At 37.7% G+C, this 22958-nt stretch overlaps 1 protein-coding gene across 3 annotated transcripts in view; it reads left to right on the top strand.

Moving 5' to 3' along the window:
* Positions 1-439: 439 nt before the first annotated feature.
* Positions 440-22958, top strand: part of flrt1a (fibronectin leucine rich transmembrane protein 1a) — a 42849-nt gene continuing 20330 nt past the window's right edge. For 2 of the 3 annotated variants that reach the window (XR_015862963.1, XM_088397996.1), the window contains exon 1: positions 440-543. The gene's annotated coding sequence lies outside the window, so the exon portion shown is untranslated. Of the gene's footprint in view, positions 544-9631; positions 10081-22958 lie in introns of those variants that run through there. The other variant, XM_088397997.1, reaches the window with a different exon arrangement.

Below are 22958 nucleotides of genomic sequence, written 5' to 3'. Positions count from 1 at the left end.
ATGAATTAAAAAATTATCAATGGGAATTTTATTTCATATACATTTATAATAGAAGGCAGTGATGAGCTTAATTGAAAAAAAAAAAAGGTCCAAAAGGGAAATATATATACATATGTATGTAAATAGGTGCTACTGACTATAATTATATTTATATCAACAGACAGCTTTATACTAACACATTGGCTATATTTACTCGACTTTATTTTTATTATTTTTTAAAACATCTGTTCGGGTGGTGCATGAAGATTACAACAGTAATTGTTTTGTTGTCTTGCTTTTGGGCCAGATAATTACCTAAAAAAATAAATCAATCACAGCAATGCTCTCATTTGTTTCACAGGATCTCAAATATCAAAATTAATTCTCATTGATTGCCATGTGATGAGTTTTCATGTTTGATTGGTAGGGTGAAAAAGTTTGCTTCAGTTGGGTGTGGCTTAGAAGGTAAAAAAAAAACAGGAAGTGGGAATTGGGGATTTGATTACAGGTGGCAAGAAGAAACAAACAAATGGAGAGGAGAAATCCAAGGCCGCATGGTGCAGGGTGAGTACGTGAATGAAACACAAACAGAAATTTTAACCTTGCTGTTGTTTGTATTTGCTGAGATGAGATGATTTTTTTGCTAATTTCCATCTACTTGACTATATTTTGCATTGTTTGTCAAAATTATTGATCCCCTACTTTCTTCCTGTTCTGCCCTTTGTGATTATTGATGCATTTGTGTTTTACAAATTTTGGATCCCCTGTTTATAATATAAAAGCAATTCTTGCATAATTGTTTACAGCTAATTTCTAAATACAATTGATATAATGATTGAATTTTCTAGCACCCAACCTCCCTCAATAACTCTTATGTGAGAAATTTATTCATCACTTGAGGGTCAACAGTAGTTAAAGCTTAAATTAATTAGTATGCATGAGAGGTCTGGAGTTCAAATCCCCTGGCAGGTTTTTGGGCAGTTGGTCTGTGCGGGTGGTCTGGTTGCAGGGCAAAGGAATCTCTTTAATCACATGACTTGCTGAGGGCATGAGTGGATAGAACCTTTTGAAAACAGTGTATGCGGATGACTGCTTTTGACCTCTGACCTTTGTCTTCTTTGGACCCAGGTGGCATTTATACTGGCAAATTTTGTAGCAGCCAACTCGTGAGAATCTTACAAAAAGATACTCGAAATACCTCATGGAGCTATTTTTCTTTTGAAATATTTTTCCCAAAAATAATTCCGACACAATGAGGTCCAGTATTAAGATGAGTCATACTCTGCTTGTATAAAGATAATTATGCTGTGTTTTGATCAGCGGTGCCTGTGTTGTAATTATCTTTTTTTTGTTTGGAGATTTGGTGAATACTGTGATTGAAAATAATTTATCTATAATTTGTGTGCATTTCTGAATACATAACAGCTGAATGTTGCTCACTGAGATTTTGCTGGAATTGTGTTGAGTGAATGAAGATGAGATAAAAAAAAAGTGCAATTTAGTGGTGCTGCCCCAGGCTTGCTCAATATTTGCTCTTCTAAATGTGACATTTGTTTTTAATATGAGTTAATGGAATAGGCCAGAAAAAATTTACATTTGTCTTTACCACAGACATGGCGGTAAAAGAGCCTTCACAATGCGTCAGGGTAAATTGAGTATTGATTAAGAAGCCTAAAAGGTTTTCCAACTCTCACACAATTTCAAACCCGGCTCCCCTATAGTTTTTACTCCTCCCAATTCAATTAACCTCATCCTCCTTACACTTATGCGGTGATTTGCTGCTATCGTGGGTGGCTAACCATTAGCCGCTAGTTTTCTATATTTACTGTATTGGCAGTATGACTTGGCAATTGATACTGTCGATTTTTGATTGGCTGTCAAGGTATTGCGTCATCATCCACTTGTGATTTAAATTTAGAATTTGCTTTTTGTTGCATCCATCAATAGGCTTTAGTGACATAAACCTTGAAAGAATTATGAGACTTTCTTTTATAAGAAACACCATCTAATTGACAATGAAAATAAGGCTGGAATGATTTTTTTTCTTTTTTTTTTCCTCACTATAAATTATAAGACATCTCTGTTATGTGCACGTCCTTGCTATCGGATCTCGCAGGGGTGTGAGCAGTTTATTAAAAATGGAAGTCATTTCGAATGAGCCTGTAACTCTCAACCCTTTCAAGAAATCTTAATAGATCCAGCATATCTCTGACAAGGTTAAACGCTTCAGGAAGCTCTGAGAAACCTTAACAGACTAGATCATGGAAAGGAGATGAATACTAACCATCCTGTGATGCAGATTATTCTGGACAGGCACATACTATTTATGATCAATTATGGATGCTGAACAACAACAATCATCTCAGGATTGTCGTTGCCATCATTAAAAAAAAAAAAAAAATCTCATTGCTCCACACTTTTGGACTCCATCTCGCGAGACCACAATCTTAGATCTATCACTTCCACTCCACATAGTTCATGTGTCCTTCACATGACACCACTCAGGATGACTTTAGGCCCATTAGCTTGGAATAACTCCGAGCAGTGGAATTTGTGGATACAGGGTGCCGTGTCACAACATGACACACGGTGAATAAAACATGATCTTTGTTTGCCGAAGAGTGCCGCTAAAGTCTTTGGGATTAGCTGCTCGGATGCATCTTTAATGATGTGCAGACACGTTGCTATGTATAATGGATACATATGATTTAAGAAGGCTTGCTTAAAAAAAACGATTTAATTTGAGATATATTTAGACTGAGATCTTCTGCATGAGCGTTACATTTTCTGATAAGTCTTCCAAACACACAAAAAAAAGGTGTAACAAAATGAAGCGTGGCACATTTAGATTGTTGCTTTTAATGGAGTTGAGCGGCCATAAAAAGCCTCTCTTTTTGAGATTTAAATATCTTCCAGCTTTAATGAATATCAAGATGAGGAGTTAGTGAGTGGATTTCTTTTTAACAGGCACAAGATGGATTTTCAAGTGTCGCTATACCGGACTGGCTTTTTTACGCTTGGGTATTGGAGATGGAATGGCAGGCAGGGAATGGCCATTGTGCCTTTTAGGGACATTGGGCTTTCAAAAGGACAACCTGTCATTGGTTATTATGTCTCTCTGTGATCTGGGTCAAGCCCTTGAAATGCATGAGTGCATTTACAGGCGCATGCAAGACCGACGCTGGGCACGGCACAAACGGCGTTTCAAGGCAAAACACAATAAGTGGATTGTGTGGAGTCGTGCGCTGCTCTTATTAAAAGTCTCTAAACTGCTCTTTAGCTGACGCTAATGTATACGGCGGCTAACGGAACGCCCGCAGCCATCGCTCGGGCCTCGGCGAAGATGGCTGAAGGAGACCCGGAGTGCATTCTTGCCCTTGTGCAAAATAGTGAGGCATTTTAATGAGATGCTTTACATACTGCAGGAGAATTGAGTCGAAGATTGTGTGAATATGGAAATATGTGTGTATATGGTCAGAAAGGAGGTGAAGAGTTTACGCTAAGCGAAGAATTGTGTGCTGGAGTGGCTTTATTATTAATTTAGTTACTCTGCAATGCTCATCTCTAGTTTTTGCACATGAATAGTTTCTTGTGCAGGATGATACCAGCAAATATCATCAGTGTTGCGAAGATATTGTTGCTTATTTGAGTCTCGTTAAAGCAATTAAATACAAACTCAAATTTTAGAAGATTTCCAAAAATTCAGGAGCCCATCTGGCATTGAAATAAACTAAACAAGCTTTTGAAAAGCCCACAAATCATTTTCTTTGTCTATTCCTCTAAAAGCTTTCACCATTGAAGAAGAGAAATGTGAATTTGATGGTGCCAGTGCACTGGCTTCTTTGTTTTGGCTGGCCGTGATGCAACCCCTTGTCTGTGACGACACTACGGATGATCTATGAGGAGCCAAAGAAACTCTCCACTTCTGCACAAGCAATATGTGCAGATTTTATCTCTCTACACTGCCTCTATAATATTACCCAGCTGTATGTCGTGAGATCGAGTACGTCAGTTCAGCCATGTGGAAAATCACACCCTTAATTGGAATCACCGAAAAGGACTCTTTGATTAATATGTCTTCAATGGTGGAAAATGAAGCTTGATAATACTTTGAATAACTCAAACTCTCAACTAAGGCAGTGTGCTGTCTATTTATTTATTTATATATATATATATATATATATATATATATATATATATATATATATTTTATGTACGTATATATAAAAAATATATAATAATTAAAAAATATATATATATATATATAATTTAAAAAAAAGGCAGTGTGCTGTCTGTTTATATATATATATATATATTTTTACGTGCGTATATATAAAAATATATAATAATAAAAAGAATATATATATGTATATATACATAGATACGTATGTGCGTATATATAAAAATATATATTATTTTAAAAAAAAAAATATATATATATATATATATATATATATATATATATATATATATATATATATATATATAAACTAAAATAAATTAGATGAGATAACACAACGCAGTGCTGTAGGATTGCAATTCAGGAGCCTGTTACAGCATTCTGTGTGTGTGACACTTCCATTCCTCTTTTTTCCCCCTCGTAGCACCATTCGAAGACATGCATCACATTAACAAATAGAATGAAACGACCCACAAGGACAAACAAAATGTGCTGAGCATAACTTATTGGCAATAGCGGGCCATTCGGGTTGAATTTGACAGCTGCTGTGGCTGTAGTTGAGTGATCCCACTCTGCTCAATGTAGTGTGAATGAATCAGATGAATGTTATCACGCTGTAATGGACCACTACCCATTGTGGTTGGGTTAAACGCTTTGTTGATTCCATGAATAGGCAACGGGGATAAAGTCGAAAATGACAATTGGAACTCCTCACTCAACAGTCACCGCCATGATGCTTTAACATGTTTTTATTATCCTGCACAAATTAAACCAATGTGTGTCTTCATATGTGATGAACGTCTTTGTACATTGTTGGTAAATTAAAGTAATCTCTACTATAACTAATTAATACTATTTGGTTATTTGCAATGATGCTTATATTGAGGAAAAAGAATGACTGAAATGTACTTCAAATATTTTAAATAAATGAGATCATACACAACTTAAATTATTTCATACACAAGTCGGTGAGAAATTTCTCAGAATTCATCCAAACAGTTTTTCACTCAATATAACAAAAAAAAAAAGTAAAGCCTATTGTACAATAATTATTCTCCAATTGATTTTGGGAAATCATACTGTAATTAATTATTAATATTTTTCCTGGATTTCAAGACCAATAATTGCATCTAAAATACGCTCGGCTTCTTAATTATTCATGCTCTATACAAAACTTTCGACCTCTCTGCCCAGCGGCGACTCAGCATAACATTTAATATTGTTATTTGATACCGTCTTATAAGTGACCCGGATGGGCAAAGCATTTGAGTTCAAAATGGCAATGAGGCCGCGCTGGGGTGAATAAAAATCAGCTGCAGTTTGTCTTGTTCGATTTTTTTATTTTTTTCCCGAACCGCATGAAGGTTATTTTATTCCATCTCGTTCAAGCAGCAAGAATCATTTTGTCTAGATGAAAAAAAACATGCTCATACAAAAAAGTATTTTGTATTTATTGCATTTTAACACCAGGTCAGATTTTTTATCTTCCTGATGCTTTTTAGATGTGCTGATTGTGTCGTCGATCGCAAATGAATCACAACATTCCCTCAAACTACACACAATAATTGGCCCCAGCAACCGGGATGATGCAATAGCTGGATTTTGTTACCATGACAACAGGGGTAGAACGACTCCTTCTCAACCAGCTTGGATTCTGAAGAGAAAAATGAGCCCCCTTAGAAATGTAAATGTATTTTCACTTATAGAAGCAGCACTTCACGACCAGCAGCTGAATTGCACATGCCGATCCGTCAATGCGTTTCATTATATTTAATCCAACAAACTATAAAATAAATCCTCACTAGATGATATCAGCCTCAACAAATGCAACTAATTATTTCTGATGCGCAGTGTCCTTGTATTGCGACTGCTCGACATGATGTCATCTCAACAAATCCTGTTGACCTTGAGCCTTAATGAACAATTAACGTCTACGCAGCTATCTGTGCCACGGTCTCCATCACAAAGCTAATTGTGGCAATGTTATTAACAGTGAATGGCCTTTTGCAGCAATGCAAATTGCTAATAAATTTTATATATTTATATATATATATTTATTTATTATTATTATTTATTATTAATTTATTTGTAATTTATAGCATGTTTTTTTCTTAGATAGATTTAAATAAATAATAAATAAATAAATAAATTCTACACTTACAAATAACCTCTACATTCTTTCAATTGTGCCGCTCAAACACCTTGCTCTTTTTTTTTTTATTTTATTTTTTAAGGCTTCTAGCAAACAGCCTAAGCACCTGAAGGTTATGACGTTCCAGGAGAAGTTAAACCTCATGGTCATGAACAAAGTAGAAACATTTATGTTGCCGTATCCCGCCATTATGGCATGAACGAGGATACCTTATGGTACATAAAGAAGAACGAAGCGGCGACGGGGAAGATCGTAGAAGCTCACTTTTATGATAGTGCTAAGATGGTTACGATTGTGCAAAATCAGCACGTTGCAAGAATGGAGTCGAAGGAGAAGGGAAATAAACTGTGTACTGTATTGTGGTTCATTAATCGCTTTGAAAATTGTGAAACAAAACTGGCTACAACAAACTCCAAATAATTAATACTATTATTTTAAAAATGCTGACAGAATAGCAATGATGTAATGACATGACTGGAAAATTACGGGTAACCTCTTTCGAAATGGTCGATTAGATCTGGTGAGATTCTAATTCTGCTCAGTCGCGTCGTCTGGGGAATGTGCTGATATGATGTGATTTATTAACCTGGAAAACCATCTTCAATCATTTCCTTTGACGTGCATTTTGACAAGTCGAATCTCTCTCTGATGCTAATGAGCAATATCTAATTTCTTATTCTTCACCATTATTTCATTTATTTTCATCTTTTGATAAATTTATTATGAGGTTTATGGCTTTGACTCTTGGATATCCTTATTTCTTTTTCGTTTTATCCTTGATGATAAGAAATAAGAATTGATATTTGGGTCACAACCAGCCAACATTTACTGGTTGGAAATCATTTCACAAGCTCAAGCTGACTTTTTTTTATTGTTGTTTTGAATTGGATGTGAACTTGTCTTTTTCAAATATACTCTCATGCTGCTTCCGAGCAGGAAGCTCAGCGGGTTATTTTTCTCGGCTATCTTGACATAAGAGTTTTAGCCGGCTCATTAAGGTATTGTGACAAACCTTGTGGTTTCTAAAATGTCAATAAGGATTGTAGTGGTTGTGAATTGGCGCTACAGAGGTTAGTGATGCCAAGTTTTCTCCCAATGTGCATGGTTTGAGAGGCCTTTAAAGTTTGGGTTTGAGCTAAATCATTCTTCAAGCAATGAATGAAAGTGTAAATTAGCTGACAGTAATGACAAATTGTGTTTTCTTGGCTTGATTCCGCAGGCATGGTTTAACGTCTTTGTCATAAATGTCTTTGTAAGACATCAGTTTTGGCAAAGACCTTGAGTAGGAGCAACAAAGCTATTGTGTGAAGCTTGAATGTGCTGCCATTTTATTTTTTGTTTTTTTCAACATACTTTTGGAAATGGATGCTTGATACCACTTTTTTCAGCCTGATACAATTCAAATATTCAATTCTTGAGTTATCGCTGATACCGATACCAAGCACCGATACTACAAGTACATTAAATAGATAAAATTTGGTGTCGCTGCTCATATTTTATTTATTTTTTGTTAATTATTACATTCATTCCACATATAGATAAGGGGAAAACCGTAATTAAATAGTGATACCTATTTATTTTCACTCCAGAGTAAAATGATAATAATGATGATCATTTTTTTTATTCCAAGAAGCCTGTCATTGTTGTTAAGTGCTATATAGTAACAAATTGTCATCTTGCCTATTAAGTATCTGATATACTCAACTGGAAAAAAAAAATGTTTGATTAGTTGTCGCTGTGAAAAATTGAACATATCAGCGAGACAGACAATCAACTCACATTGACATTGCCACGAACGTACGAAAGTCAAACCAATGAACCACTCCACCATCAGTTTGAACTCCCCTCTGTAAACAACATCCATACGCTCCACCTCTCGCTCCCACTATCTCCTTCTCCCATTTTCCCAACAGGGGGACGAGCTATAAATTAAAACAGGGAATTACTGCTAACAGTTGGAATAAATTAAGGCACTTTTGCGTCTGTAAACACTGTAACACTGTCTGACTGCATAATTACACTCCTACTCCCACTGAGACGGGCATGGAGGGATGGGAGATAAGGAGGCAAAAGTGGCAAAGACAGAAAATGGTGACAGTGGGGGAGAGAATAATAAACGAAATGTCATATGGGCGGTCAGATATTACACTAGCTCCTTTTCCGGGTCCGGCGTGCTGAGCTCTCCTCCAGATTAGTGGGAAGGGGGGGGGGAAAGGTGACTTTGAAAATCATCCCAGTCACCCCCTTTTGTTCCTGATGCTTACCAACCATACCACAAATATGTTCTCATTGTCAGACACAGGCTTTAAAGTAGACCCCAAAAATTGTATATCAAATAACACTCAGGTGGCCACTTAGAGGTCTAACTACACTTTGCTGATGATAAATTATATTTACCACCACAATGGCTCATGGACTGACATCCGATCGATTGCAAACGGATCAAGGAAAGGAGTTTAGGACATCTGCCAACACAACAAAAACAAAGCATTAGTGTTCTTTATAAGGCAAAAACGATAAAACCATCTGGCGCTAAGCAATTGCTGGTTTTTGGGATGCTAGTTTTTTTGAAATTGCTCTTTCAGCCTACCAGTAGTGACGAGTGTGCAGCATCCAACTTTATTTTTGTCAAGCTCCATCTCTCAGTGACTCACGGCAAAAGTCACTTCGACGTGGCTAATGTTATCGTCGACGTTACGCTGTCACACTTTAACATCCCGTTGCGATACTCTCTCTCATACACAGAGGTATAAACTTGACAGATGCACCACGAGCACAAGAGTAGCTCCATTTTCATTTTTCAGACCTGCTGAATCATTGATAGCATCTGCTGATGCTCTGCATTGTGCTTTGAGGAGCATTCTGATCACGGCTAATAATTGCAGGAGATTTTTTGCACAACACAATAGAGCAAAACAAAAGAGATCACATGAGTGTAAAAAAAAAAAGCCAAGGCGATTCCGAACACGCTTTCAAGATGACAGGTCTTGCTTTTATCATGCCAGGCGTCAAATCGGAGCATCCAGTGGGGATGGTACTGCACACCCTGCTTGGTTCCTCCTTCAGTGGTCCACATCACTCTGGAGACCGAAGCAGATGTGCAGGCAATTTAGGAAAATGTGCAATGATGAAACAAAAGTACAACTGCTAAATATAATGCAGCTTTTTTTTTTTTGCAGTCAATGCAAATCCTGTAGAGGGATTCTGCTTCATTCACAAACTAGCATAGAAAAGAGAGAGAAAAAAGAGAGAGAGGAGGGAGAGAGAGATGTGCCTCTTTCACTGTTAATCCTCTCCATCCTTTACGCTTCAGTCCGCCTCTTCCTCAGAGGGAAATAAAGCACGTTTCTGCGTCTCTTGGGTTTTATCCCCACCTCGCCTCTGTGACAATAGAGCGCCAGAATCTTTTTTTTTTTTGCAATCCTTCCAAAGGGCGCGCATGAGCGAGCGCGGTTGGCTCCGGCGACTAATTGCCATAATAAGTTGGACGGCGCACGTTTTTACGAGTATGTAGGCAGTCCAGTGCCGCATCGAGAAGATACAGGGGCGGAGGGGGAGCATCGCTGCCACACATGAGAAGCTGGCAGCTCACGCGGACCAGCCAGTCACCGATTCACCGGAGATTTTTGAATCGAGCCGGCGAGAACATATGGGAATATAGCGAGCTGAGCTTGCGGTCACACCTGGCTCGGGAGCACCGCGAGGGACCCGTGCAGCGAGCGTCTTTGCAGAAAGAGAGAGCGACAGCATCCTCGCCTCCATTCCTCCGGTAGGCAATAGTTGATTGACGTGTGTTCACTGCCAATATTGTGTTCCTCACCCAAATCTGTGCAAATTTACACCTCCTTTTGTGCATTACGAGAAGACAGCAATACACTATTTGGAATCTTTTGTGTGCTCGGTAGCGCGGTCGTGAAACAATAGACTCTTTTTTTTTCTCTCTCTCTCTCTTCTTCTTGCTTATGCCAGGCCACTTGATTGAAAATGCAGGTTTAGCTGGCGGGTGATCCAAAAAGGCCTATTCTTATTTATAATCAAGATGCAATGCGGTGATTAATGAAAATATAAGTCAAATGTGATGGTGATGGAAAGTTAGATGCAATTTAATAGTAATTGCTAACCTGTCATTGGTATATAAATTCTAGTACAGTTAGTCACATGAGTTCTGGTTCATGCATCTCCTTTGAAGCCACGCCCCCAACACCAGGTACCCATTTGATTACTGTGATAGACGTGAGCAGAAATACTGCATAAATCAGCCCTGCAGCAGCGCCCCTGCTCCCTCTCACCATTAACTTGTCATTAAGATGGTAAAGCTGTCCGGTTTTATGACACTGACAGATGAAATCAACAAAGATTGTCAATCAGAGCAACAGGGAGGGGCTTTGTGCTTGCTGAAGCAGCAAAAAAATGTAACCAATAGGAAAAGTCAGCATCTGAATTCATCTTTGTTTCAAGCAATGTTAGATGGACTGATTTTCGGCACAAATATGCAATGATTCATTCAGATAAAACCGAGTTATTACTCTCGCATCAACACCACGAAAGGGCCTATATCGAGATTGTTAAATTAGCAGTTCTGATTTAAAAAAAAAAAAGATTATTGTGTGACTAAACAACCAGTAGATTGAAGCAAGCTTGCTGCAATAACTTGACTTAGCGAACGTGTGTTTGACAAACAGATGGCGTCTCCAAAGGCGACCATCTTGTGAAAGTTGGATAAGATTTTCCCGGATGGCCAACCCTTGGACGTTGTGGCAGTCACGGAGAGCAGCCTTGAATCTTAAAAAAAAATCAAATCCTCAATTGCACCTCAGCTGCCATACTGCAGAGTGCTTCTGAATTGATTTGCATGCCTTATTCATACATCAATAGATATGCAAGCAATTGAAATTTGCAATTGTATGAGGAGCTCAAGACACAAAGCTCGCCTGGTCATTAGTCAGTCTTGTCTTTCCATCTCATTACTAAAACAACTCAGTAGAGCGGAAAAAAAAAACCTCTGCGAAGGTTGAATTGTTAACAAAATGGAAAAAAACAAAACATTGCTTTTGTGTTAGTCTGTATGCAGTGGCAGGCTTCCTAGTTTATGTGAATGATGAAAGACAATGGGTACAATATCGATTTCAATTCCATTGGGACTTTGAATTCTTTTACACCTTCCAGAGACACTCCATGGTTTTAGAAACTTACCAAGCTTTTGTTTTAATCAGGTTTTATACTGTACATAGAAAACAATTAGGCCTTACGTTCATGAATAACCTGCATGTTTACTTCCTGTTGGAAATTACAGACAAGATTTAAGTTTGAAATCATTCCTGCTCATTGTAAATGGGTATAAAAGTGCAAAAACTCTCAAGTTGACACCTGACTGATGTTGATTGTTTTACCCCCGCTCTATTTCCGACAAGTTGTTTGACATAGTTGTACACAACAAAAAAGGAAATAGCGTGTTATAGGTTTCACAGGAACAAGATAGCACCGGCGTGCTTGATACATTCGACACATTTAGCAAGTGTCAGTCTTGCCTCAAAGCAACCTTACGGTATCAGACAGAAGTGATGCAGTTTGAGTCTCTACCCAACTGCAAACTGTCTGCCCTCTGTCAGCGTTGCTTAATCTCACTGGGAATATTATTCAACTTCCTTCCTTAAAGCTATAACAGCAGAGATTTTTTTTTTTATTATAACAATTTAACTGCGCTTTGTTGCCTGGGAAAATAAATAGGGATATGAAATCATATCAATCTTTATTTTTGGATTTTAGAAAATTATGAATGGCATGTTTGGAATATTTGAATCTAAAATGGAGTTAAGAAGAGATAGTAGGCTCACTGGCGGAGCGAGGATTTATTTTATTTTTTTCCTTGGGGGTCACGGAGAGGCTAAGCATATATTAGCTCAAAAATATGCTGTTTGTAATTTACGAATTACTATATTTCCAGATAGTAGAGCATTTCCATTTTGTGTACTCAACAGTATGTAGATATTTGAACCAGTTAACTGCCATTCATGTCTCATTTTATCATCCACACATTTCCCCAAAAAGTATTTCACCATGTGTGGTTAAATGTTTCTCTAATTTTCAGTTGATATGCAGCACCTTTCTAGCTGAGATCTGATTCCTGCAAAATATTTGTTGTCATGAGGCTTTTGCATGAGGACATTTTGCAGAAGCAGAAAGCTTTCTTCTTTGCTTTAAAGTCGTAAGGGAGAGGAGGATGGGAAGAGAGAGGAAAAGAGGTTGATGTTGGTACCCTTGCTACAGGCGTCTGTGCTGAGCCTCCATACGAGTAGACCTTGGTGACAAATTCATCTTCTGCACATTTGCAGGCTAAACAGCTTATTGAACTACGAGTTCAACGAGACCTCCAGCCAAAAAATTTCTTTTCCCGAAAAGCTCCATTCGTCCTTCCTGATGATAAATCCGCTATTGCTTGATTTCTATGGGAGCCAAGGCGTCACATCCCATCCGCTTCCACACATGACGTTCTGTGGCGCTATTAGTATATTTCATCGCAGAAGACTTGGCAATGCTGCCTTTCATAGATTTATTCAGACATATATTGTAAACCTGCTGCCATCCTGTGCAGCAGACGTGAGTTTTATGACTGCTATTTATTTGGCAGATTGGGAGTGGCTCTATCAGCAAACCGAGATCCTTCCTGGGCAAATGAATAAAAAGGATGAAAACAGGTTTCTAATTGACATGTTTAGTTTGCTGATAATAAGTCAGCATCAACTATTCATGAAATGTTATGTAAATAAATATATTAAACGAGTGTCAGACCTGCACATAGCCCAATCATATAAAATATATGCATTCTCAATGTTGATTGACCCTGTCAGGGAGGTATTCATTGTATAACTACAAAAACTAATAACCAAATAAAAAAAAAAACATGTCCTTTGACCTTCATTTAATACTATCTATCAAAAATGAATTATTTTGTGGGATAAATTGCTTCCAAAGGAGTCAGTACGCTGGCTGTAATTTTTGTCTTAATAGGCAAGTTGATTCAAAAACAGACTTGATGGATATTCAGACACAGTTAACATGATCATTGAAGGACAGCCAAATAATTAAATTTTCTCGTGCTTAATTAACAGCATAGGATTACTCTTTTGACTGCAAAATTGATAACATGCTGCTATTAGCCAGCAGGCTAGCTATTATATTTTGATCAATTAAATTAGCAATAGCAATAGCTAAATTAAAACCAGAGTTCCCCACAAACCCAGTGGTTGAGGTTTTGCTTAGCCTACTGCTTAATTTCCAACTTTATATACAGTAAAAGCTACAAAACAAACTGACAAATAACTCGTTTTCAAATCAGATGAGTAAAAACTGGTCAAATATTTTAAAAAAAAGATATTAAAAGTGAAGACAAATTGCAATTCTAGTAATGACACAAATTTGATGCACAATATGTCTTCGCGGGCCACATAAAATGATGTGGTGGGTTGTATCTGGCCCCCGGGCCTTGGGTTTGACACATGTGAAATTCCCTAATAAAATGGCTGTTGGCAAGTCCTTAGCATGTAAGTTCCTCGCTGAAGAACATGTGAAACGCTAAATTGTGACCTGGTTTGACAAATTCACTGCTCACGTAAGTGAAAGACAAGAGCTGCTCAGTCACTGAGGTTAATGTCGAACATGAACATCCGCACAAATTACCAGCAGCAGAATCTTTTTTTTTTTTCCTTTCTAAATTGCAACTACACAGTTCCCATCTGCAGACTAAAATTTCCACTGTGCCTCAGTGAACTCAGTGCAAAGCAGCACGCCTCACAACATTTTGTCCAACAGAAATGCAGACTCATCCATGCACACGTTTGACAAAAATGGGTAAGGATTACTGAGGTTGATCATACCCACGGTTCTGTGAGGTGTTATACATAAATCCTTTTGAGCATGTGATCGGATCGATTTCAGTGTTGAACCTCACAAACAAAGATGAACAATTCAGGGGGGTGTTAAAAAAAAAAAAAGAAAAAAAAAAGAGCAAACATCAGCTACCTTCCCTCCCCTGGCCTGTTTCACTCTTGCAGTATGTGCACGTTCTTCCCTGAGCACATCAGCTGCAATGCTGATATAACCACTTACTCTGTTTTTACCCTTAAACATGGCCTCTTAGAGTTTATTCAATTGTCTATATATGAAATGTGTATAAAAAAGAATACTTATTTGAGGTAACTTTTGTCTGGCAATGGCACAAGAACGAATATAATGAATTAACTTTTCAATGTTCATTTTTTTTAATACATACAGGACTGCCTGAGAAAATTAGAATATTGTGATAGTTTTTTTATTTTCTGTAATGCAATTAAAAGAAACAAAAATGTCATACATTCTGGGTTCATTACAAATCAGCTGAAATATTGCAAGCCTTTTATTAATTTGATTTGTGTTTTTTTAATTGCATTACTGAAAATAAAGAACTTCATCACAATATTCTAATTTTCTGAGCCAGTCCTGTAGACTTCATCAAGAACTTTTTTGGAGTACCCATAAGGCTTGATGAAAACAAGGTTTTTAGTATAGTATTTTTCTTTTTTTAATTATCGCTAACGTACTGTATCTACATCCCTAGTAAAGCCTGTAATTATTGGTAATCAGTTTCAATGAAAGAGCCTGATTATTATTATTTCCACACACTAGATTAAATGATCATTTTCATTTTTTTTTTTCATCTTTCCTTGTAGGAAAAGATGTTGAGTAGATGAGGGGGAAAATAAATATCATTTTCAACGCGGTAGCTCAACGAAATCAAGTTTGGTGCTAGCTTAATTCTTAAACACATTTAAATACTGCTAGCCATAATAAATTTGGTAATATCATTGACTGATGATTGTTTGATAACCATAATGATGAAGCCCAACATATTTTTCCTGCTGGCCTAATTAGCGCTAAAGAAAGGATTCATCGTACGTTTGTTATCATGCTAGCTAAAATTTGCAATTTGGGACGGTGGGTGTGTGCATTATTGCACAGAGGGGAAAGTCTGCCCTAATTAGTTGGATAAGTATTATAATGTTAATAAGCAGTGGGTAAACCTGTTGTCCTCTGTAAACAAAGCATGAAACAAATAATTCTCTGTGATTACTATCACGGTGAACTGATTTCCATACATGCATTTGAATAACTGCGCTATGACCCGCATATTTAGTGATCCCATTTTCTATTAATGTGAGAAATGATTCTATTTCCTCATTCTCCTCTTTTACATTCAGCATTGTACCCCCGCCACCCCTTTTAGAAGTCAACCTCTCTTCTTCTAGCTGCCATGTTTTTTTTTTTGTTATCGTCAAAGACGAAATGAGAAAGCATGAGAGCGAGAGGACGCCCCGGGGCTTGTGTCCTCGCATCTTCACCGCGCTCTTCATCTTCCAGCCCTCCCCTTCTTCTTTATCTTCCATCTATGTGAGTGACAGCTGGCAGCCAGTAGGGTACAGTGGCCATGCCAACCCAAGTGCACATTTTTGCCAAGTGACTTGAGAAAATGCACACTTGAGCGTGACTGCCTCATGCGTGCTGGAGCTGAGAGTCACCCCGCATACTTTAGCTTTAACACGTGAGCACCCTGTTTTTCATATACCGTATTTTCCGCACTATAAGGTGCACCTAAAAACCTCCAATTTTCTCAAAAGCCAACAGTGTGCCTTATAATCCAGTGCGCCTTATATATGGACCAATATGGATTCGTGGATGAGAACTAATTTATTAAAGTAAGTGTGTTGTGTGATATTAACATTTGAGCAACATTGAGTTATTGATATGCTGTTATTGTTTTCACTATTTCGAGTGTTACTATATTGTGATTGCATTAACGTTTGAGAAACGTTGAGTTATTTATTCTATGCGCCTTATAATCCAGTGCGCCTTATATAGGGACAAAGTTTTAAAATGGGCCATTCATTGAAGGTGCGCCTTATAGTGCAGAAAATACGGCACTTGATTATATTAAAGCATCGCAAAGTTTGTTCAGAGTAAAAGCAGGAAATTAATCTAATGTTATGAGGGCAAAGGAGTGTAAAATCAACCTTGGAAGTGGGAAGGCAAATCACAGATACCGATACCAAGATGCGATACCTTTAGTTCCTAATCATAAAATAGCCACAAAATGGTGGCCAATACTGGTATTGGCAGCCGCGACTAGTTCCGATACCTGAAAATGAGGCAGGCCCATTCCTTATTATAACGGTTTTGCACAAGATAATGTGATCCAATACAAAATCAATGTTTAAAATTATTAACATGAATAATTTGGTAACCACAATATGAGAAACGGCTCTCAGTTTTACAATTAGCAATTTGTTTTATTTTTTACATGGCTATAACTTTTCTGTTAATTTTTATAATCTCCACTGCACTAAATCTCAGTTCAGGCAATTTGCAAGGCCGAATTTTTCATTTTGGATTTATTGTCCAAGTTGTCATAATATTGTGGCGTCTAGTCATGATTTCATAAAGTTGTTCTTCATTATATTTTTGCAAGATAGCACAAGTACTTCTGTTATGACTGCTTTCTTGCTCACGTAGTCCTTTTCTTTTCTCCTCTATTAAAGACTTATGCTTCAGGGTTTATAGCACACAATAAAAAGCGGGTTCTTGTAATGATCCTGCAATATGCAAACAGCACCTTCTATTATACAAACAGTGTTTGCCTCCCCCCCCCCACCCCCATGCAAAAACTCTCAAGCAAGATATCACACGGCAGATGCCAAGATGAGTCTTGAATAAGTGCAAATCAAACATGCGAATAGTGTTACCATGATTACGCTTTCATAATTTTCACTTTCTCCAAGCGCTCCCCAGGAGTATAAATCCTTTTTTCCCATTCTGTCACCCTACATTGAAAGTGATTCGGGTCAGGATCTGCAATTGATGTTGACGACACGCAAGCAGTGGAAATCCGAAATCTTATTAGTGTTTTGTGGGAAAGGCAAGATTGAAGAATTTCACAACAATTTACAGAAGCGAAGAGGTCAGTGATTGCAAAGAAAATGGACACCGGATTAAAAGGAACACGAGGGAATGACATGCACACACTCCATATCCAAGTGTAATCTAGGATTACTCCAGTGCAAGAGAAGGGCATGTCCACTCAAAGGCACAAATAGAAAAGAAGGACACAACACATGGAGGATAAAGCCTGATGGAAAAAAAAAAAAAAAAAACCAGATGTAAATTGCTTTTCTTCAATGGTACACGCGGACAATGCAGCAAGAATAATCTCCTAGCGCCTTGCCGCAAATATTTCCATCTACAGAAATCGGATACATGAATGTTGATCTTCTACTGATTAGAGTGATCGTTATCAATATTGTGTAATCAACATAGCAAATAAGACACTGCAGAAGATGACTTCAATAGCCTTTGCTGGTAAGATGCGGAAATATTCCATGATGCCTGCAGAGACCGGCAATAACTGGAGATAGAAGACACTTAAAGAGACGCCATTATTACTTCCTTATCGCAGAGTGGCAACAATGAACCCATTAACTCATTGTCAGAGACCTGATCGGCAAAAATGTAATAACCGGCTTTAATTTGTTTTTAAAGTAGTCAGAGTGTGAATATTTTCTGCTTTTCTTTGTCTTGGGAGACAGTAAAAGGCTTTTTAAATGATGGTTGGACAAGTCTGGCGTCTTTTGTGGCTTATCCATTTTTCACAATTTGCTGACAATCCAGAGCAGAGCAAAAAAGTGGTTTTGTAATTTATGGAGTTCAGTGTGTTGTCTTTACTCCGGGTGTTGTTTTGACAGAGGCTGAATTTATCGATGACCTGTGGTGTTCATCTAATGAGAAACCTCACAAAAGCGCTGAACTCGACTTGAAGCAGCAAAAAAAAATGTTTTTTCTAGCTGATGGGCTCAGTAATCGTGAATGTTGTTGCCATAGTTGCGCTGACGACAGTCCCGAAGAAGCGTTCCAAGCATAATAATGTTTCGTAAAAGGTTAGTGCACTAGTTTGTTGCTGTAAAGGTCTTGCGGAGCAAAGCTAATGATGACGGAGATGTTGTTACAAGGAGAGCGGGCAGCAATGGTGCTCCAACTTGACTTGTGTGCTCTAATTTAAGCAAATCATTCGGGCTTGGAGATTTGTTTGGTGTGTTGTCACTTATTATTACAGCATTGGATCCTAACTGTAACTCAGACAGGAAGTGACATCATGGTGTTCTAGAGTAGGTTTGGGAAACTTTAATAATGGAGGGGTCCACAATTTTTCATGCAAAACACATTCTCTTAATATATTCAGTTTTTTGATAATACAGATGTGTAAAAGATCCACTATTCAAACCGAGCGATTAAATGTTTGAAGCAAACAACTAAATAAAATATATTTTTCCCAGTGCAAAGACAATGCTTGCATAAAAAGTTCAAAGGTGGCACAAAATTACTGAAGAGCAAACCGATATTAAGTTATAAGTTCTCATTTTGTTCATTTTATTTCCACCAAAAAGTTAAAAGTTGCATAAAAGTTACCGTGCAAGGGTGGCACAAAATGACATGTCTGCCATCTATTGGTAATTGGTTGTATTACGATTCAAAACGAAAAATTTGCAGTTTGGTATCAACAGATTCAAATTTGTTTTCAATTTTCTCGTTTTGGAAGGAAAATTTAATTCAGTGTTTTTTTTTTTAGCAATTCCTCGCCTGCAAGCTGCTTGTCGCCCATTCCTACCTTTCAACAAAACACAGAATTGTTCATTTTAGTGTCCTCGCCTGGTAAAGCTATTCACTTTGGTGCACTGGGCTCCAAAGAATTGCTGATGCTCATTCTGAAGAATCTGACTTGAGGCGAAAAACAACACGGGCAGGGCCAGCGTGAACGTCCAAGCTCAGACCTCAAAGTGTCAGGATGAAAGAAAGCATAAACACGGCTGATGATTTTTAAGAGGCTGATGAAATCTGAAATCAAGCATGACGAAAATATTTAGTAGTTAATATAATCTCACAACATGTGAGTACTCCTCGTTGTGTTGATATGACATCAGATTTTCTTTTGCATACATCAATTCGCCCTAAATTTACAAATAGAAATTCCAACTTTGAGGAGCGTTGGAAGTTTCTGGGTCGGAGACTAAAGGCAAATCTCGAAACAAGCTGGGGGAAAAAAAATGAAAATATTATTTGCATTTTATGTGCTCAACCTTACCGATTGATTCCCCTAAGCACTTTTTTTTTTTCTGCGAGTATCTCACATTAGATTCTTTTGCACTCTGAGATCAAGCAGAATTTACATCAGTCACAACAGAACATGTCATTGATTTATTCACCTTTTACACAGAATCTATTCATGCAAGATATTTCTGTAACCATGTGCCCTTTCACACCTCAATGGAAAATTAGATATGACACCTCTTACGAAGTTCAGTATACCAGTGAGTCATTTTTTTGCACTGGGAAAAAAAAATCCATTAAAAGAAACATCTCCGAGATTAAATTTAAAAAAGAAATCCAACTGACCTGTACAACTAAATCGATTTTTTTTCACAAAGTGCTACGCTTACCACACTTTGAGAATCGCTGCAGTTTTCAATCCCCGTCAGAGCGTGACATCTTTCAACACAGCAGAGCAGGAGAAATGAGTCCGAGGTGATAAACGCCGGTGTCTCGCTCGCCTCTGTTTACCACCCAAGCCTGCAAAATTGCCGGCCTGCCCTTGTCCTCCCATTCTGATGTCATCCATGCAGCAACACAGGAATAAGATTTGAAAATGGGCAATTTAAAATTCTTTAATAAAACCCACTGAGATTTTTTGTTCATTTTGTTCAATTCTCTGCAAAACATTTTTTTCCAAAACAAAATCAACCCTCTTCAGCACGTAGCGATGCTAAAGCGGCTTCCCCCTCCAGTCATTTACGTCACACTTAGATTCCAGTGGTCACTGGGATTGCTTTTTACGAGCCCACCGATCAATCTGTCCCGTAATTCAATCGGTCAATCAATCATGTTTAAAATGAATAATTCACAGAGACCATCAGAGAAAGCTCAGTGAAGTGAGGTGCTGAACTTACAAACCGAATCCAATAAACTCTGAATCAAATGCATGAAATTTTATATTTGTGCATCACTATGAGTAATATGATAAAGAGATTACAGAAAATGGTTTTATGTAGCCAACTTGTAGCCTGCAATGGGCAAATATAAATACCTGAGAGGCTTATTATTATTATTATCAATTTTATTTCAAGCTTAAAAACAGGAAAAGATATCAGTAAAATATAAAAGGAAAAAAAGAACAATAACAAAATGTCCCAAGCAAGTTGTAAATAATTTAAACAACAACAATTAGGACCGCTCGAAATTATCATCACTCATAACCACTAAAAGTAAAGATTAAACTAAATTTATAGAAAATTAAGAGCGTCTTCGGCATTGACTGAGGTTAAGATGCTGAATGTGTCATTTGGAATGCCAAGCGTGAGATTTCTTGGACCAAAATCAAAAGCAATAGCTTTTCTTTTCAGATTAGGCCCGCATTAAACTGCATAAAGCAGAGAAGCTCAGCAGGAGGTCAGACAATAGATTTTCGAAATGTTTGTATATAGCGTGTACATCCTTTTGTTGTTATACAGCCAGTCTTATTCCAACTCTGCAGCAGGAAGAAGCCGGAACAAATAGATCAGCTTGGAAGAGGCTCTTGGATGTCATTGTAGCAGAACTCACAGTTCTTTCATTTCCCCGACTTGTAATCGCAGATGAGTGCTATGAAAAAAAAAAGCAAGAAAATCACTTTATTATTTAAACCATTATAAAATAGTGAACGGAAATAATGATTATGATTGAGCAAATGCGTCAAAGGAACATTTTCAAAATAAACGCACTCAAGGGATTGGCATTATTCTGCAAACTACTCAACGGGAAGGCTAATGACGTAGGGGAGGAAAAAAAAGGATTCATTTTGCTTGATACATAAAAAAACAGGCTCTTGAACAATGAGTAAAGGTCGTGTGTTCCAATGAGTCCCCATTGACTATTCCATGTCATGTCAGGTTAAGAACAGTGGAAGATGAAGTGATTCACCCATCATCCCTTCTTGTTTCATAATCATTACATTTCTTAATCTAATCAGATATACAGTCAGAGTAAATGTAAAGATGCCAACTCAATATTAGATGGATGGAAATATGTCAGCTCTTGCTCAATGTCAGTCAGCATCATACGCAGTTCTACTATATTGGATAGGAGTCATTTCATTTTGACACATCTGCATTGCTTTAAATATTTTTGCACCGTATTTTCCGGACTATAAGGCGCACCGGACTATAAGGCGCACCTTCAATGAATGGCCCATTTGAAAACGTTGTCCTTATATAAGGCGCACCGGACTATAAGGCGCACCATTAATGCATCATGTCAGATTTTTAATCCAAATCATTCTCCATTTTATCTTTTTTATTTCAACTTCAACAAATGACTTTATAATCACAAAATAATGATCCATAGTCTTTTTGATTCATGATTCATAGTCTTCAGTGGGCCACTTATGATTGATTTCATGACACAATACTTCGAGCCAGTTTAAATTTAGGAATTTGGTCCATATATAAGGCGCACTGGACTATAAGGCGCACTGTTTTGGGAAAATTTTAGGTTTTTAGGTGCGCCTTATAGTCTGGAAAATCCGGTAGATATATATATTCCCCAAAAAGGAGCAACGCACCCTCGCTTAGTTCAAAACCAAAAGCTGCGTCACGACTCAAACCAGGATCATAGCAAGCCGTCAGAGCCTGTTGCAGCACCCACACTAGATCACATTACAGCGACACATCTTGCAGTGTGGATGCCCTGTCAGGGAGCTGTAACCAGCAGCCCAGATGGACGGACGGGCTCACCACCGCTCCTCGTCTCCTCCCCCACCAAGACACCAACACCTCCTCCCTCCCTTGCCCTCTTGTGCAGCACTCTCCCTCTTTGTCTCTTTCAGACTTTCGCTTAGTGAAATGAAGCGATGCTCATTCGCACTGAAAACGTCTCCAGAGGGTTGACGCTGTTTAATATACACATGTCAGTTGTGAAATATGGATGTTACAATGAGTTGGATGATTAATGAGCTTTTTAGAAAATTGCAGTAAATTCTATTGTCGGATTTATTTTTTTGGTGACATAACAAGAGTTTCTGACCCCCATTTGAAAAATTATTCTGATTTATTTTTTTTATTGTGGGTCAATCATAATTAGGCACATGGCAGATTTCCAGTGCACAAACAAATAAACCGCTGTGACGGTGAGCTTTGTTTTTGCTCGTGAGGGAGGAAACTGCATAAAGGATGCAAGCAGATAAAGGAATCTAATCTCACTTACACTGGCAAAATCTGCAAGATGGCTAATGGAGTATTGCACAATAGTCAATGAAGTACTAGAGGCACTGCAGTGGGCGTTTGGTACGACGCGCCGTTTGTCATACATACTATATAAGTGGTAAAGATATTCCTGCAGCAAATGTACAGACTAAATATTTTTACAGGTATCATAATCCTTTTAAGGGCCATTTTAATTTATTATAGCCACTGAAAAATATACATTGCAATCTGACAGAAGGAATTTTGGGCTGTCAGTGCTGGAGATGAAATTAATTGTTGCTAGCTAGTATGCTAGTTTAAGATAAATTGAAAATAAATAAATTCATGTAGGGAT

The sequence above is a fragment of the Syngnathus floridae genome, chromosome 15 (assembly GCF_059516105.1).
Source record: "Syngnathus floridae isolate MCC-2025c chromosome 15, RoL_Sflo_1.0, whole genome shotgun sequence".
Lineage (NCBI taxonomy): Eukaryota > Metazoa > Chordata > Actinopteri > Syngnathiformes > Syngnathidae > Syngnathus > Syngnathus floridae.
Note: the sequence above shows the minus strand (reverse complement) of the source record. Positions and strands in the feature narration are given on the sequence as shown.